Source organism: Daphnia carinata, chromosome 8 (assembly GCF_022539665.2).
Source record: "Daphnia carinata strain CSIRO-1 chromosome 8, CSIRO_AGI_Dcar_HiC_V3, whole genome shotgun sequence".
Classification (NCBI taxonomy): Eukaryota; Metazoa; Arthropoda; class Branchiopoda; order Diplostraca; family Daphniidae; genus Daphnia; species Daphnia carinata.
In genome coordinates this window covers 5,611,679-5,629,242 of record NC_081338.1, presented here as the reverse complement: position 1 = coordinate 5,629,242, position 17,564 = coordinate 5,611,679, and the positions used below count along the sequence as shown (strand labels likewise).

General features: G+C 36.7%; 3 long non-coding RNA genes across 3 annotated transcripts; all 3 read left to right on the top strand.

The window, feature by feature from the left end:
- The first annotated feature begins 14,320 nt into the window (after positions 1 to 14,320).
- Positions 14,321 to 14,793, top strand: LOC130699184 (uncharacterized). Its single transcript, XR_009003372.1, has 3 exons — positions 14,321 to 14,364; positions 14,489 to 14,595; positions 14,661 to 14,793. It is a non-coding gene; the product is annotated as an uncharacterized LOC130699184 (long non-coding RNA).
- Positions 14,794 to 15,330: 537 nt separating this feature from the next.
- Positions 15,331 to 16,110, top strand: LOC132088227 (uncharacterized). Its single transcript, XR_009421612.1, has 3 exons — positions 15,331 to 15,618; positions 15,677 to 15,849; positions 15,975 to 16,110. It is a non-coding gene; the product is annotated as an uncharacterized LOC132088227 (long non-coding RNA).
- A 492-nt stretch (positions 16,111 to 16,602) lies between these two features.
- Positions 16,603 to 17,230, top strand: LOC130699183 (uncharacterized). The gene is made up of 3 exons (XR_009003370.2): positions 16,603 to 16,829; positions 16,928 to 16,994; positions 17,070 to 17,230. It is a non-coding gene; the product is annotated as an uncharacterized LOC130699183 (long non-coding RNA).
- The last annotated feature ends 334 nt before the right edge of the window (positions 17,231 to 17,564 follow it).

Below are 17,564 nucleotides of genomic sequence, written 5' to 3'. Positions count from 1 at the left end.
CTAACCTAACCTAACCTAACCTAACCTAACCTAACCTAACCTAACCTAACCTAACCTAACCTAACCTAACCTAACCTAACCTAACCTAACCTAACCTAACCTAACCTAACCTAACCTAACCTAACCTAACCTAACCTAACCTAACCTAACCTAACCTAACCTAACCTAACCTAACCTAACCTAACCTAACCTAACCTAACCTAACCTAACCTAACCTAACCTAACCTAACCTAACCTAACCTAACCTAACCTAACCTAACCTAACCTAACCTAACCTAACCTAACCTAACCTAACCTAACCTAACCTAACCTAACCTAACCTAACCTAACCTAACCTAACCTAACCTAACCTAACCTAACCTAACCTAACCTAACCTAACCTAACCTAACCTAACCTAACCTAACCTAACCTAACCTAACCTAACCTAACCTAACCTAACCTAACCTAACCTAACCTAACCTAACCTAACCTAACCTAACCTAACCTAACCTAACCTAACCTAACCTAACCTAACCTAACCTAACCTAACCTAACCTAACCTAACCTAACCTAACCTAACCTAACCTAACCTAACCTAACCTAACCTAACCTAACCTAACCTAACCTAACCTAACCTAACCTAACCTAACCTAACCTAACCTAACCTAACCTAACCTAACCTAACCTAACCTAACCTAACCTAACCTAACCTAACCTAACCTAACCTAACCTAACCTAACCTAACCTAACCTAACCTAACCTAACCTAACCTAACCTAACCTAACCTAACCTAACCTAACCTAACCTAACCTAACCTAACCTAACCTAACCTAACCTAACCTAACCTAACCTAACCTAACCTAACCTAACCTAACCTAACCTAACCTAACCTAACCTAACCTAACCTAACCTAACCTAACCTAACCTAACCTAACCTAACCTAACCTAACCTAACCTAACCTAACCTAACCTAACCTAACCTAACCTAACCTAACCTAACCTAACCTAACCTAACCTAACCTAACCTAACCTAACCTAACCTAACCTAACCTAACCTAACCTAACCTACCCTAACCTAACCTAACCTAACCTAACCTAACCTAACCTAACCTAACCTAACCTAACCTAACCTAACCTAACCTAACCTAACCTAACCTAACCTAACCTAACCTAACCTAACCTAACCTAACCTAACCTAACCTAACCTAACCTAACCTAACCTAACCTAACCTAACCTAACCTAACCTAACCTAACCTAACCTAACCTAACCTAACCTAACCTAACCTAACCTAACCTAACCTAACCTAACCTAACCTAACCTAACCTAACCTAACCTAACCTAACCTAACCTAACCTAACCTAACCTAACCTAACCTAACCTAACCTAACCTAACCTAACCTAACCTAACCTAACCTAACCTAACCTAACCTAACCTAACCTAACCTAACCTAACCTAACCTAACCTAACCTAACCTAACCTAACCTAACCTAACCTAACCTAACCTAACCTAACCTAACCTAACCTAACCTAACCTAACCTAACCTAACCTAACCTAACCTAACCTAACCTAACCTAACCTAACCTAACCTAACCTAACCTAACCTAACCTAACCTAACCTAACCTAACCTAACCTAACCTAACCTAACCTAACCTAACCTAACCTAACCTAACCTAACCTAACCTAACCTAACCTAACCTAACCTAACCTAACCTAACCTAACCTAACCTAACCTAACCTAACCTAACCTAACCTAACCTAACCTAACCTAACCTAACCTAACCTAACCTAACCTAACCTAACCTAACCTAACCTAACCTAACCTAACCTAACCTAACCTAACCTAACCTAACCTAACCTAACCTAACCTAACCTAACCTAACCTAACCTAACCTAACCTAACCTAACCTAACCTAACCTAACCTAACCTAACCTAACCTAACCTAACCTAACCTAACCTAACCTAACCTAACCTAACCTAACCTAACCTAACCTAACCTAACCTAACCTAACCTAACCTAACCTAACCTAACCTAACCTAACCTAACCTAACCTAACCTAACCTAACCTAACCTAACCTAACCTAACCTAACCTAACCTAACCTAACCTAACCTAACCTAACCTAACCTAACCTAACCTAACCTAACCTAACCTAACCTAACCTAACCTAACCTAACCTAACCTAACCTAACCTAACCTAACCTAACCTAACCTAACCTAACCTAACCTAACCTAACCTAACCTAACCTAACCTAACCTAACCTAACCTAACCTAACCTAACCTAACCTAACCTAACCTAACCTAACCTAACCTAACCTAACCTAACCTAACCTAACCTAACCTAACCTAACCTAACCTAACCTAACCTAACCTAACCTAACCTAACCTAACCTAACCTAACCTAACCTAACCTAACCTAACCTAACCTAACCTAACCTAACCTAACCTAACCTAACCTAACCTAACCTAACCTAACCTAACCTAACCTAACCTAACCTAACCTAACCTAACCTAACCTAACCTAACCTAACCTAACCTAACCTAACCTAACCTAACCTAACCTAACCTAACCTAACCTAACCTAACCTAACCTAACCTAACCTAACCTACCCTAACCTAACCTAACCTAACCTAACCTAACCTAACCTAACCTAACCTAACCTAACCTAACCTAACCTAACCTAACCTAACCTAACCTAACCTAACCTAACCTAACCTAACCTAACCTAACCTAACCTAACCTAACCTAACCTAACCTAACCTAACCTAACCTAACCTAACCTAACCTAACCTAACCTAACCTAACCTAACCTAACCTAACCTAACCTAACCTAACCTAACCTAACCTAACCTAACCTAACCTAACCTAACCTAACCTAACCTAACCTAACCTAACCTAACCTAACCTAACCTAACCTAACCTAACCTAACCTAACCTAACCTAACCTAACCTAACCTAACCTAACCTAACCTAACCTAACCTAACCTAACCTAACCTAACCTAACCTAACCTAACCTAACCTAACCTAACCTAACCTAACCTAACCTAACCTAACCTAACCTAACCTACCCTAACCTAACCTAACCTAACCTAACCTAACCTAACCTAACCTAACCTAACCTAACCTAACCTAACCTAACCTAACCTAACCTAACCTAACCTAACCTAACCTAACCTAACCTAACCTAACCTAACCTAACCTAACCTAACCTAACCTAACCTAACCTAACCTAACCTAACCTAACCTAACCTAACCTAACCTAACCTAACCTAACCTAACCTAACCTAACCTAACCTAACCTAACCTAACCTAACCTAACCTAACCTAACCTAACCTAACCTAACCTAACCTAACCTAACCTAACCTAACCTAACCTAACCTAACCTAACCTAACCTAACCTAACCTAACCTAACCTAACCTAACCTAACCTAACCTAACCTAACCTAACCTAACCTAACCTAACCTACCCTAACCTAACCTAACCTAACCTAACCTAACCTAACCTAACCTAACCTAACCTAACCTACCCTAACCTAACCTAACCTAACCTAACCTAACCTAACCTAACCTAACCTAACCTAACCTAACCTAACCTAACCTAACCTAACCTAACCTAACCTAACCTAACCTAACCTAACCTAACCTAACCTAACCTAACCTAACCTAACCTAACCTAACCTAACCTAACCTAACCTAACCTAACCTAACCTAACCTAACCTAACCTAACCTAACCTAACCTAACCTAACCTAACCTAACCTAACCTAACCTAACCTAACCTAACCTAACCTAACCTAACCTAACCTAACCTAACCTAACCTAACCTAACCTAACCTAACCTAACCTAACCTAACCTAACCTAACCTAACCTAACCTAACCTAACCTAACCTAACCTAACCTAACCTAACCTAACCTAACCTAACCTAACCTAACCTAACCTAACCTAACCTAACCTAACCTAACCTAACCTAACCTAACCTAACCTAACCTAACCTAACCTAACCTAACCTAACCTAACCTAACCTAACCTAACCTAACCTAACCTAACCTAACCTAACCTAACCTAACCTAACCTAACCTAACCTAACCTAACCTAACCTAACCTAACCTAACCTAACCTAACCTAACCTAACCTAACCTAACCTAACCTAACCTAACCTAACCTAACCTAACCTAACCTAACCTAACCTAACCTAACCTAACCTAACCTAACCTAACCTAACCTAACCTAACCTAACCTAACCTAACCTAACCTAACCTAACCTAACCTAACCTAACCTAACCTAACCTAACCTAACCTAACCTAACCTAACCTAACCTAACCTAACCTAACCTAACCTAACCTAACCTAACCTAACCTAACCTAACCTAACCTAACCTAACCTAACCTAACCTAACCTAACCTAACCTAACCTAACCTAACCTAACCTAACCTAACCTAACCTAACCTAACCTAACCTAACCTAACCTAACCTAACCTAACCTAACCTAACCTAACCTAACCTAACCTAACCTAACCTAACCTAACCTAACCTAACCTAACCTAACCTAACCTAACCTAACCTAACCTAACCTAACCTAACCTAACCTAACCTAACCTAACCTAACCTAACCTAACCTAACCTAACCTAACCTAACCTAACCTAACCTAACCTAACCTAACCTAACCTAACCTAACCTAACCTAACCTAACCTAACCTAACCTAACCTAACCTAACCTAACCTAACCTAACCTAACCTAACCTAACCTAACCTAACCTAACCTAACCTAACCTAACCTAACCTAACCTAACCTAACCTAACCTAACCTAACCTAACCTAACCTAACCTAACCTAACCTAACCTAACCTAACCTAACCTAACCTAACCTAACCTAACCTAACCTAACCTAACCTAACCTAACCTAACCTAACCTAACCTAACCTAACCTAACCTAACCTAACCTAACCTAACCTAACCTAACCTAACCTAACCTAACCTAACCTAACCTAACCTAACCTAACCTAACCTAACCTAACCTAACCTAACCTAACCTAACCTAACCTAACCTAACCTAACCTAACCTAACCTAACCTAACCTAACCTAACCTAACCTAACCTAACCTAACCTAACCTAACCTAACCTAACCTAACCTAACCTAACCTAACCTAACCTAACCTAACCTAACCTAACCTAACCTAACCTAACCTAACCTAACCTAACCTAACCTAACCTAACCTAACCTAACCTAACCTAACCTAACCTAACCTAACCTAACCTAACCTAACCTAACCTAACCTAACCTAACCTAACCTAACCTAACCTAACCTAACCTAACCTAACCTAACCTAACCTAACCTAACCTAACCTAACCTAACCTAACCTAACCTAACCTAACCTAACCTAACCTAACCTAACCTAACCTAACCTAACCTAACCTAACCTAACCTAACCTAACCTAACCTAACCTAACCTAACCTAACCTAACCTAACCTAACCTAACCTAACCTAACCTAACCTAACCTACCCTAACCTAACCTAACCTAACCTAACCTAACCTAACCTAACCTAACCTAACCTAACCTAACCTAACCTAACCTAACCTAACCTAACCTAACCTAACCTAACCTAACCTAACCTAACCTAACCTAACCTAACCTAACCTAACCTAACCTAACCTAACCTAACCTAACCTAACCTAACCTAACCTAACCTAACCTAACCTAACCTAACCTAACCTAACCTAACCTAACCTAACCTAACCTAACCTAACCTAACCTAACCTAACCTAACCTAACCTAACCTAACCTAACCTAACCTAACCTAACCTAACCTAACCTAACCTAACCTAACCTAACCTAACCTAACCTAACCTAACCTAACCTAACCTAACCTAACCTAACCTAACCTAACCTAACCTAACCTAACCTAACCTAACCTAACCTAACCTAACCTAACCTAACCTAACCTAACCTAACCTAACCTAACCTAACCTAACCTAACCTAACCTAACCTAACCTAACCTAACCTAACCTAACCTAACCTAACCTAACCTAACCTAACCTAACCTAACCTAACCTAACCTAACCTACCCTAACCTAACCTAACCTAACCTAACCTAACCTAACCTAACCTAACCTAACCTAACCTAACCTAACCTAACCTAACCTAACCTAACCTAACCTAACCTAACCTAACCTAACCTAACCTAACCTAACCTAACCTAACCTAACCTAACCTAACCTAACCTAACCTAACCTAACCTAACCTAACCTAACCTAACCTAACCTAACCTAACCTAACCTAACCTAACCTAACCTAACCTAACCTAACCTAACCTAACCTAACCTAACCTAACCTAACCTAACCTAACCTAACCTAACCTAACCTAACCTAACCTAACCTAACCTAACCTAACCTAACCTAACCTAACCTAACCTAACCTAACCTAACCTAACCTAACCTAACCTAACCTAACCTAACCTAACCTAACCTAACCTAACCTAACCTAACCTAACCTAACCTAACCTAACCTAACCTAACCTAACCTAACCTAACCTAACCTAACCTAACCTAACCTAACCTAACCTAACCTAACCTAACCTAACCTAACCTAACCTAACCTAACCTAACCTAACCTAACCTAACCTAACCTAACCTAACCTAACCTAACCTAACCTAACCTAACCTAACCTAACCTAACCTAACCTAACCTAACCTAACCTAACCTAACCTAACCTAACCTAACCTAACCTAACCTAACCTAACCTAACCTAACCTAACCTAACCTAACCTAACCTAACCTAACCTAACCTAACCTAACCTAACCTAACCTAACCTAACCTAACCTAACCTAACCTAACCTAACCTAACCTAACCTAACCTAACCTAACCTAACCTAACCTAACCTAACCTAACCTAACCTAACCTAACCTAACCTAACCTAACCTAACCTAACCTAACCTAACCTAACCTAACCTAACCTAACCTAACCTAACCTAACCTAACCTAACCTAACCTAACCTAACCTAACCTAACCTAACCTAACCTAACCTAACCTAACCTAACCTAACCTAACCTAACCTAACCTAACCTAACCTAACCTAACCTAACCTAACCTAACCTAACCTAACCTAACCTAACCTAACCTAACCTAACCTAACCTAACCTAACCTAACCTAACCTAACCTAACCTAACCTAACCTAACCTAACCTAACCTAACCTAACCTAACCTAACCTAACCTAACCTAACCTAACCTAACCTAACCTAACCTAACCTAACCTAACCTAACCTAACCTAACCTAACCTAACCTAACCTAACCTAACCTAACCTAACCTAACCTAACCTAACCTAACCTAACCTAACCTAACCTAACCTAACCTAACCTAACCTAACCTAACCTAACCTAACCTAACCTAACCTAACCTAACCTAACCTAACCTAACCTAACCTAACCTAACCTAACCTAACCTAACCTAACCTAACCTAACCTAACCTAACCTAACCTAACCTAACCTAACCTAACCTAACCTAACCTAACCTAACCTAACCTAACCTAACCTAACCTAACCTAACCTAACCTAACCTAACCTAACCTAACCTAACCTAACCTAACCTAACCTAACCTAACCTAACCTAACCTAACCTAACCTAACCTAACCTAACCTAACCTAACCTAACCTAACCTAACCTAACCTAACCTAACCTAACCTAACCTAACCTAACCTAACCTAACCTAACCTAACCTAACCTAACCTAACCTAACCTAACCTAACCTAACCTAACCTAACCTAACCTAACCTAACCTAACCTAACCTAACCTAACCTAACCTAACCTAACCTAACCTAACCTAACCTAACCTAACCTAACCTAACCTAACCTAACCTAACCTAACCTAACCTAACCTAACCTAACCTAACCTAACCTAACCTAACCTAACCTAACCTAACCTAACCTACCCTAACCTAACCTAACCTAACCTAACCTAACCTAACCTAACCTAACCTAACCTAACCTAACCTAACCTAACCTAACCTAACCTAACCTAACCTAACCTAACCTAACCTAACCTAACCTAACCTAACCTAACCTAACCTAACCTAACCTAACCTAACCTAACCTAACCTAACCTAACCTAACCTAACCTAACCTAACCTAACCTAACCTAACCTAACCTAACCTAACCTAACCTAACCTAACCTAACCTAACCTAACCTAACCTAACCTAACCTAACCTAACCTAACCTAACCTAACCTAACCTAACCTAACCTAACCTAACCTAACCTAACCTAACCTAACCTAACCTAACCTAACCTAACCTAACCTAACCTAACCTAACCTAACCTAACCTAACCTAACCTAACCTAACCTAACCTAACCTAACCTAACCTAACCTAACCTAACCTAACCTAACCTAACCTAACCTAACCTAACCTAACCTAACCTAACCTAACCTAACCTAACCTAACCTAACCTAACCTAACCTAACCTAACCTAACTAACCTAACCTAACCTAACCTAACCTAACCTAACCTAACCTAACAACCTAACCTAACCTAACCTAACCTAACCAACCTAACCTAACCTAACCTAACCTAACCTAACCTAACCTAACCTAACCTAACCATTTTAGTGCCTTTCCGCAAATGTTTTCCCACTTTTTAGTGTCTCTTCCGCAAAAATTTCCCGCATTTTAGTACTTTTCCCGCAAATGTATTCCCGCATTTTAGTGTCTCTTCCGCAAATGAAATCCCGCATTTTAGTGTCTCTCCCGCAAATAAAATCCCGCATTTTAGTGCCCTTTCCGCAAATAAAATCCCGCGTTTAAGTGCGCTTTCCGCAGATTTTTCCCGCATTTTAGTGTCTCTTCCGCAAATGAGTGTCTCTTCCGCAAATGAAATCCCGCATTTTAGTGCCTTTCCGCAAATTTTTCCCGCATTTTAGTGTCTCTTCCGCAAACAAAATCCCGCATTTTAGTGCCCTTTCCGCAAATTTTTCCCGCATTTTAGTTTTTCTTTCGCAAACGAAATCCCACATTTTAGTGCCCTTTCCGCAAATTTTTCCCGCAAATGAAATCCCGCATTTTAGTGCCCTTTCCGCAAATTTTTCCCGCAATTTAGAGTTTCTTCCGCAAATGAAATCCCGCATTTTAGTGCCTTTCCGTAAATTTTTACGCAATTTAGTGTTTTTCCGCAAAATTTCCCGCATTTTTGTGTTTCTTCCGCAGAAATTTCCCCCATTTTAGTGTCCTTTCTCCCAAATTCCCCCAGCCATTTTAGTGTCTTTTCCGCAAAAGGTTTCCCGCTTTTTAGTGCCTTTCCGCATTTCGTCATTATAAGCTAATCACCTGTGCCGTAAACTGGTAGAAGCCCTACGTTCTTACGTTTGTGTACAGTTTACAGTCTTCCCAAAAGGTAAAAACTGTTATTTGTTTATTGGATACTAAAAACTTAACACAATAGCCACCCTTGACGACAAATTAATGGGGGAGAAATTGTTATATTTAAGAAACAGTAGCAGGTGTGAAGGTGGAGATGTCAGATGATCAATGTCCGGCAGATGAAGTGGCAAATGGGTCATCTGCTCCCAGTGGCAGCTGTCAGTGGCCATGTAAACTTTGATTACTAGTCTGCAGCAAAGTTATAGTATGAACATATATTGGTAATATAACTACTTTCGTTTTCAGACTAGATCAAAGGGGAGTAATCATAGACTACCAACGTTTCTAACAGTTTGAGTGTGAATGGACAGAACGACAAAAGGTAGAACTGTCCCAAAAAATTCTCCATTACATGCAGAAAAGATGTAAGGTCAGAACCGGTATTAATTAAATATAATAAGTATCAAGAATTTTTGGTAAACATTAATGTGACATTCTTGAAATTCCTGGGATATCTTGTATACCATGGAATACTGACCAGTTATGTGTAAGTGGAAATCTACTGACAGCACCCATATCGGCCAAATAACTCCCAACTGTGAAAACACTTGTGACCACAAAGGAAAAGAGAGATAAACATGGTAAAACAATTGACGCTTTATTAAAGTCATTTCACCTATTAATAAAATAAAATTTGTACTAGTGATTGTTGAAAAACTTCCATGTAAAATTCCAGAAAATAGTAACAAACACCTGTAGAGGGCTTCAACCAATCAAATTCATTATCAATGAAGAAGCAATCAATCATGGACTGAATCCATTGAGAAAACAAGTATCGGTGGCTGAATAAAAGACTATTAAAGGAACAGGACCTTGCTAGTGGTAGTCTTTGATGTTTGTGGTCACAAATTGTATCAAGCTAATTGCTGCTACATTTTGTCAATTTACAGGTCAATGAGTTATATGGCATGTGAACTGGAATTGACGCCATTGCACAAACGATTCTCCGTATTTCCGGTAGAGCGCGTGCATTTGATATTAAAAATAATTGTGGAGGTTCTACGATATGGCGTTGCAAAACAAGTGCCAACTGTTCATGTCGAGTAAGCTTAAGGTAAACTTCTTTGGCATTTCAAACCAGTTCAAGAATATCATTAAATACCAATGTTGTACAACTTTAGTATACTCGACAAACTTGTAAAGCCAAAGTAGCTTTTCTAGAAAAGCCGTTGCTGAATTTAAAATCTGAAGTCATCCATCAAAAAGTGTTTTGTAGCAGAAAATTTAGTTTTTATGCCCATCATAGTCTAACTCTGAATGTTGTATGAACGTGCTGTGGGCTAACCAATTATGGACATCATGAATAGTTTGGTTTGCTATTTATTAATTCTTTGTTTCTTTGCTGGAAATTCAATCTTTATTTGAATGGACAGCTATTAGGCTATTTAAAATTTTTGCTTCATTACAGTTTGCTGACAGGTGGCATTTCAAAGATTTGCATCCATCATCAATTCACAAGAGGTACTACAAACTGTTTCACAGGTTAATTGGTTTAAGTGATATGTGTTAAATGCCAGTACGTTCTTTTTGTAGGTTATATCGTGTAACTCTCGTGGTCTGTGCAGCATGGTTTACAGATTGCAGTTGTATATCTCATGGTATTAGTTGTGTTCAGCCGTTTTAGTTATAAAGCTGTTTGCCGTGGATGAAATTCAACCATTAGAAAGTACTGAATGATAAAAGTGCACTTCAAAGGGAAGTACTATCAGGTACAGTACATAAGTAACATAAAAATAAAAACTTTTCAAGTTCCAGACAATGCCCTTGAGCAATGTTTTAATCGTAACATTTATTTTCCCTCTAGTAAGTTGTTCGGCATAGTGGTATTATAAAAACAATCATTATTTTATGTTTTTTCATTCAGGTTTTTTTGCTTCAGTTTACTACTGTTGCTGGATGGACAACGAAAGATTGAATCAACAACATATTAAGTTGGCAGCTCATGGTCAAACTCATTTGGCATGAAGGTATCATTTAGTTGGGAATATTTGTTCGCTTCAATACAAGTATTCGTGTAGGTTTTCTTCATTGGGGTTTTAGTCAACAAACATTTTTTCTTCTTTAGGGTTTGTTAGATATGGGTGGAAGTGGTTTCAAATATTTAGGCATAGGAGCTATTAGACTGGTAGTGTTGGCCCCATGAATCTTATTTTCTTCAAGTATTCACGAATTCCACGATGGAACACAAAAAAAAAACGGAACCAGCGTAATGGTAGGAGATGTTTAATAACTAAATTAGTGTCATTTTATGAAATTCTGTCATGTAGGTTTGGCTTGAGAACGATAGTGAGGCATATTAACATACTGGAAACCTGATTTTACCATGGAAAGTAGATTGTGTGACACTTTAAATTCAGCTTCATGTAATGGGTTTGAGACTTAACACTTAATAAGGTATTAGTAACCAGATTTATTAACAATTATATTTGGAAATGTAATGCAATATTGTTTTTTTTTTTTTTTTTTTTACAGATACAACAGAATAACAAAGTTGTTGAATGAACATGAGATTGGAATGTTGGAGGGTGAGACATGGATTTGAACAAATGGTAAGAAAAAAGATGAACATGAACCAATAAGCTAGAAAAATTGTGGGTTGGCAAAACAAAATAATTTCATTTTTCGTAAGATAGTTAGTAAAGGATGTTAGAAGATATGCTGATAGATTATCCAGTTAGGAATGGTTTATTGCTTTTGTTCTTTCTGTTGCATGTCTGTGGTAAGAAACCTTAAAACTTGTCTGGTTTATTTACTTTTATTAATCTAACAGCTTAAATCAATTTTACAGTGTTTAATAACTATTGACGAAGTTTAACAGGACAGAACATTCCTGCGTGTTTATGTATAGCAATCAGTCAACACCTGCTGGTATTATATGCCTAATAACTAATCTTTGCATAATTCTGTTATACCTACCACAAAAATACAACTCACCTTTGTTAGCAGGCTTGCTAGGATGAAAAGCCAGGAAAGTTCTGTCATCACTCCTGAAACTGTTACTGCCCACATTTTACTTCCTCCCTAGAAGTTCAAAAAGATGACTGTTTAATTATTACCGATCTAGGATGAAAACCATTAAAAAGGTAGGTTGATTTTATTTTTCAGGCAGAATATACGACTATAAGGAAATGGAACTAATAAAGTTTTCAGAGGTAATTACTCTTAATTCTGAAATACTTACTATACCTTTTAGATCATTAGTTAGAAAGTATTCTTCAGTCATACTTTCAAGTTTTATCAAAAATAGTATGGAGATGCTAAACCAGTGACGAAAGGTTACTTTCTGATCTTTAGTAATGTCTAACTGTTGTCGAATGAAATACCTTGTGAATCTTGATGGTACCATTCCCTGCAGTAGTCACAGCCACTGGTTTAAAATATAAAATCTATTGCTATCTAAGAAGTAATTAACAAGATTTTCAAATACTTGCATCTTAAATTTTCTGGCATTTGAGCTTTGGCAGATTTACTAAACTTGCACTTCCAGGCAATTTTCTTTTCGTCACATCATTGTGTTTAATTTGGATTGCATTTCATGTAAAGTCCATTGCATGTCTTTGTAAGCTTTCTCTCTAAATCTTTAAAGAAATTAGTAAATAAATATATGAAATTACCTCATGGTAGAAGCTTTATTGTAAATCCAGAATCGTTCCATTTTAACTAAACCTATGGTACGCCATTTGTACGAAACGCCAAATAAACTCCTATTTTTAAGCGCTTAGAGTAGTAGTACCCTTTATTTTATTTTTTTGCAAGGAATAATCGTTCAAATGTAAAAGTAGGTACGCTAGAAATTTAAGGCCGACAAAACAACACGCCCGACTTTTACCAAAAAAATTAATATCAGTAAAACTAGAAAACTATATACGATTTAGATGTTAAATTTAACAAGAATCACGAATATGAAATTTGTTTTTATGTAGACTTCATGGTTTTTGGGTTTTTTCAAATATAAAAGAAGGTACGCTAGAAATTTAAGGCCCGACAAAACAACAAGCCCGACTTTTACCAAAAAAATTAATATCAATAAAACTAGAAAACTATATATGATTTAGATGCTAAATTTAACAAGAATCACGAACATGAAATTTTTTTTTATGTAGACTTCATGGTTTTTGAGATATTTTAAATATAGAAGTAGGTACGCTAGAAATTTAAGGCCCAACAAAACAACAAGCCCGACTTTTACCAAAAAAATTAATATAAATAAAACTCGATAAATATATATGATTTAAACGCTAAATTTAACAAGAATCTCGAATATGAAATTTGTTTTTATGTAGACTTCATGGTTTTTGAGTTATTTCAAATGTAAAAGTTGGTACGCTAGAAATCTAAGGCCCGACAAAACAACAAGCCCGACTTTTACCAAAAAAATTAATACCAATAAAACTAGAAAACTATGTATGATTTAGATGCTAAATTTAACAAGAATCACGAATATGAAAATTTGTTTTAATGTAGACTTCGTGGTTTTTGAGTTTTTTCAAATGTAAAAGTAGGTACGCTAGAAATTTAAGGCCCGATAAAACAACAAGCCCGACTTTTACCAAAAAAATTTATATTAATAAATATTGGTTATTATACATTATTTTGATTCAATATTTAACAAGATTCACGAAAATGAAATTTGTTGTTCACCATGTTAAAACCATTAGATGAATAACGGTTAGGCAACGCAGCCTCACTAGTAGTTCCCGCCAATTTTTTCTGCTATGCTAAACTTCAGACGAAGTCCGGCAGCGAAGGTGTGCAGTTACGTATCTGAAATATCTGAAGTTCTAGAAAATGCTTTTGAGCAATATTGTAATCATAAGTTTTATTTCCCCTTTATTAAGTTGTTTGGCATAGTGGTATAAAATACAATCTTTAACTTATGTTCTTTTTTCAGAATTTTTGTTTTGGTTTACTGCTGTTCCTGGATGGACAATGAACGATACAAACAACAACATAGTAAGCTGGCAACTCATTTAGCATGAATATATATAATTGAACAAATATTCTCAAATCAAATTATAAGTATTTATGTAGGTTTTCCTCATTTGGGCTTTAGTCACCAAACATTTTTATTCTTTAGGGTTTGTCGGATGTGTGTATGGGGCTTCAACACATGAGATCTAGCACCTATTAGACTGGTGGTGTTCGCCCCATGAATCTATTTTTCTTAAGCTGGGTGAAGAAACAGTGAGTGTTCCATAATTAAAATTTCCTGAGGCATGTGCAAATAATCAAATAATTCTTCGTTGAAGTTCAGTTAGTTTCGTGCAACATCCTCACAAAAATGCAACAAGACTAAACAAATACAGCAAACAGATGCAATGTCATACTATACCAGTAAGTACCAGAGTAATGTGAAAAACATTCTCAATGGTGATTACTTTTCACACAGCTAACATTTGGTATGGTACTATTGTATGTTTTATAAATTTAGTTATAATTTAATTTAGCTTTTTATTTAGTGGAATATAATTTATTCCAGTTTTTCTGTTGTAGTTTGGGAGCCACTTGGAGTAAATGTTTCGTCAGTTACTCACAAAAAAAAAGATAGGCAAACCTAACAATTAATATGCAATGGGTAACAGTTTTATTACATTAGAATTAGTTTTTCCTAACATACATTTCGAACTCATTTTTAACACAGTTAACATGTACTCGTATCACAGGAGGGTGGGTGAGATTTTGTCCAGGAATTTCTGGCATTGCAACTGAAAGATTGGCGAGCCAAAGGACGCCCTGTTTAGTGTTACTCCTGTTGAAGCCGAGGCGTATAGCTGAAACACACGTATCACTTCATCTCTTTTATGCCTCATCATTGTATAGAAACTATGTCGGTAACCCTTTGTTTTGTGTTTCGTTGAAACTTTCCTATGTCATTTTCAAGTGAGATTTTTATTTGGTTTTAGGTAGCTGTATTGATGTGTAAAGAATGGTGGTTGCAGATCATGAGAGCCATTCATTTATACTATACCATTCCATTTTTATTGCTTCAATTTTTGTCATTTTAGCCGCTGAATGTAGCTGGAACAGAACATGTTGGAATTTTAGCATCAGGACATCTGGCTGGTTGGATGATTAAACATCCCTCTGTGTGGACACAAACATTGTGTCTAGTTTTCATCTGTAGATTATTTCTGGGATAATAACTTTGTCACCGACACTGTGACTTTAAAACCAGCAGTTGAACAGCCTTTCAATTCCAAACAAGAAGTAGTCGTGGTAATTGTATGTTTTGTATACATTTCTGTATAAACTATCACTTATCTAGATTACTCAAGTGACATGACACTATATGGCTGGTATTGGAGTAGCTAATGCTGGTCGTATGCAGAATATCTCACTGAGAAGGGGTTCTACTGTGGAAGGAGTATCGTGTTTTACTACAGGCTGACCAGAATCACAAACACATTGATTGAAAACTATCATCAATTTCAAGAATTGGTAAGTGAAATAATAATAGTAATAATACGAAATTGTAATAATATTCTAATGATGAGTAATTACTTTGGAATTATTTTTGGGAAAAGGTGATAATTTTTACAATAAAAATTACTATTTTTTAACAGGTTGAGAACCATTTTCTAGGCTGTTTGTAGTAAAGTATGTTATATATAGCTATGAATTCATGTTATCCCAACAAATTGAAAACAATTGTACTAATTTTTATCTACCTTTGTCGAAGCATTGTTAGCTATAGGTCCCTATAGACAAACTTACACTTCAATTACTAGCAGATGAACAGTCTTTCAATTTCAAACAAAAGGAGTTGTGGTAATTGTTATATTTTTTTTATTGTTATACTTCATTATTTGTTATTCTATTTATAACAGGTGTGTAAAACAAATTTCTAACCTGTTTATGGTAAAGTACTTAATATATCAATTATGAATAATGTTATCCTACTAAATTGAAAATAATTGTACTAATGTTTAGCTACCCTTGTCGAAGCTTTGTAATCCATAGGTCTCTTACTTTGCTTGTCTTTCAGTGATCAGGACAATGTGGCTTAGCATAACATTTAATAGTTATTCAAAGTCAGAACAGTTGAAATTTCAAGTAGATTCACATGTGCAGGGAATACTTGTTAATAGTGTTATGCAGGTACAAGAATTACACATACATATTACAACTGTATTGATAAGATTTTCGATGCTTAATAGTTTCTATTTACATTCAGAAGTAGCAGGTTATTAATGTGACTTGAAGTACATGGCTACATGATGAATACCAGCAGTGATGAAACCTAAGAGTAGCAATGAACATGGTGTTTCAAACCACGGAAATACTTGGGAGCCCAAGAAAATCTTAATTGTAATAATTTCATTGCAGCATTCGAAAGCAATTGTCTACCGTTGAATAAGAATCCTGAAAACAAAAGCCAAGAGAAGAAAAATTGTGAAGAAAAAAAAATTAAAGCACAGGTTTGTTTCAAATTCTTAACTAGAAGCAATGAACATCAACATGTTTAGTAAATCTATAGTTTTCTACATGTCAATATGGATGTCCTGTCTTACGATAGGATTTGATCGAATGTAGAAGTGGAGACAATTTTTGGAGTGAGCGATGACGGTGAAGGAACTATATAGGTAACTATTTTGTTATGTTAATGTTTTTATTTGTTTTTATCCCATGTTATGTTTTGATTTTGTTTTTGTTTTTAGATAGTTGTAGGGATGTGTAAAGAATGGTGGTTGTAGGGCAGGAGAGTCATTCTTTTATACAATCCCGTTCCATTTTTATTATAAATAGTCTTTTTAGCCGCTGAATGTAGCTGGGACATGAAATATTGGAATTGTAGTGTCAGGACATTTGGCATGCTATGCCTAGCTTTGTTGATATTCTATATATTCATTTCTATATTTAGTGGTATTATTATACTAGTATTATGTTTTATTACGGGCTGACCAGAATTACAAACACATTGTCGCAGCAGTTATCAGCTATCATTGTTTTTCAGTGCTCAGATTAATTTGGCTTAGCATAACATTACTTCGGAAGCACAGGTCTGTTTCAAATTCATAAGTCAGTTTGAAAGGGAAGGGTAAGATAATTTTTCGTTTTTTTTTTTTTTTTTTTTTTTTCGTACGTTGAATTTTAGCACTTCTGGCTACTGTTTTACATGCCACGTCTTCTCGGAATAGAGCTTTAGAGTGTGG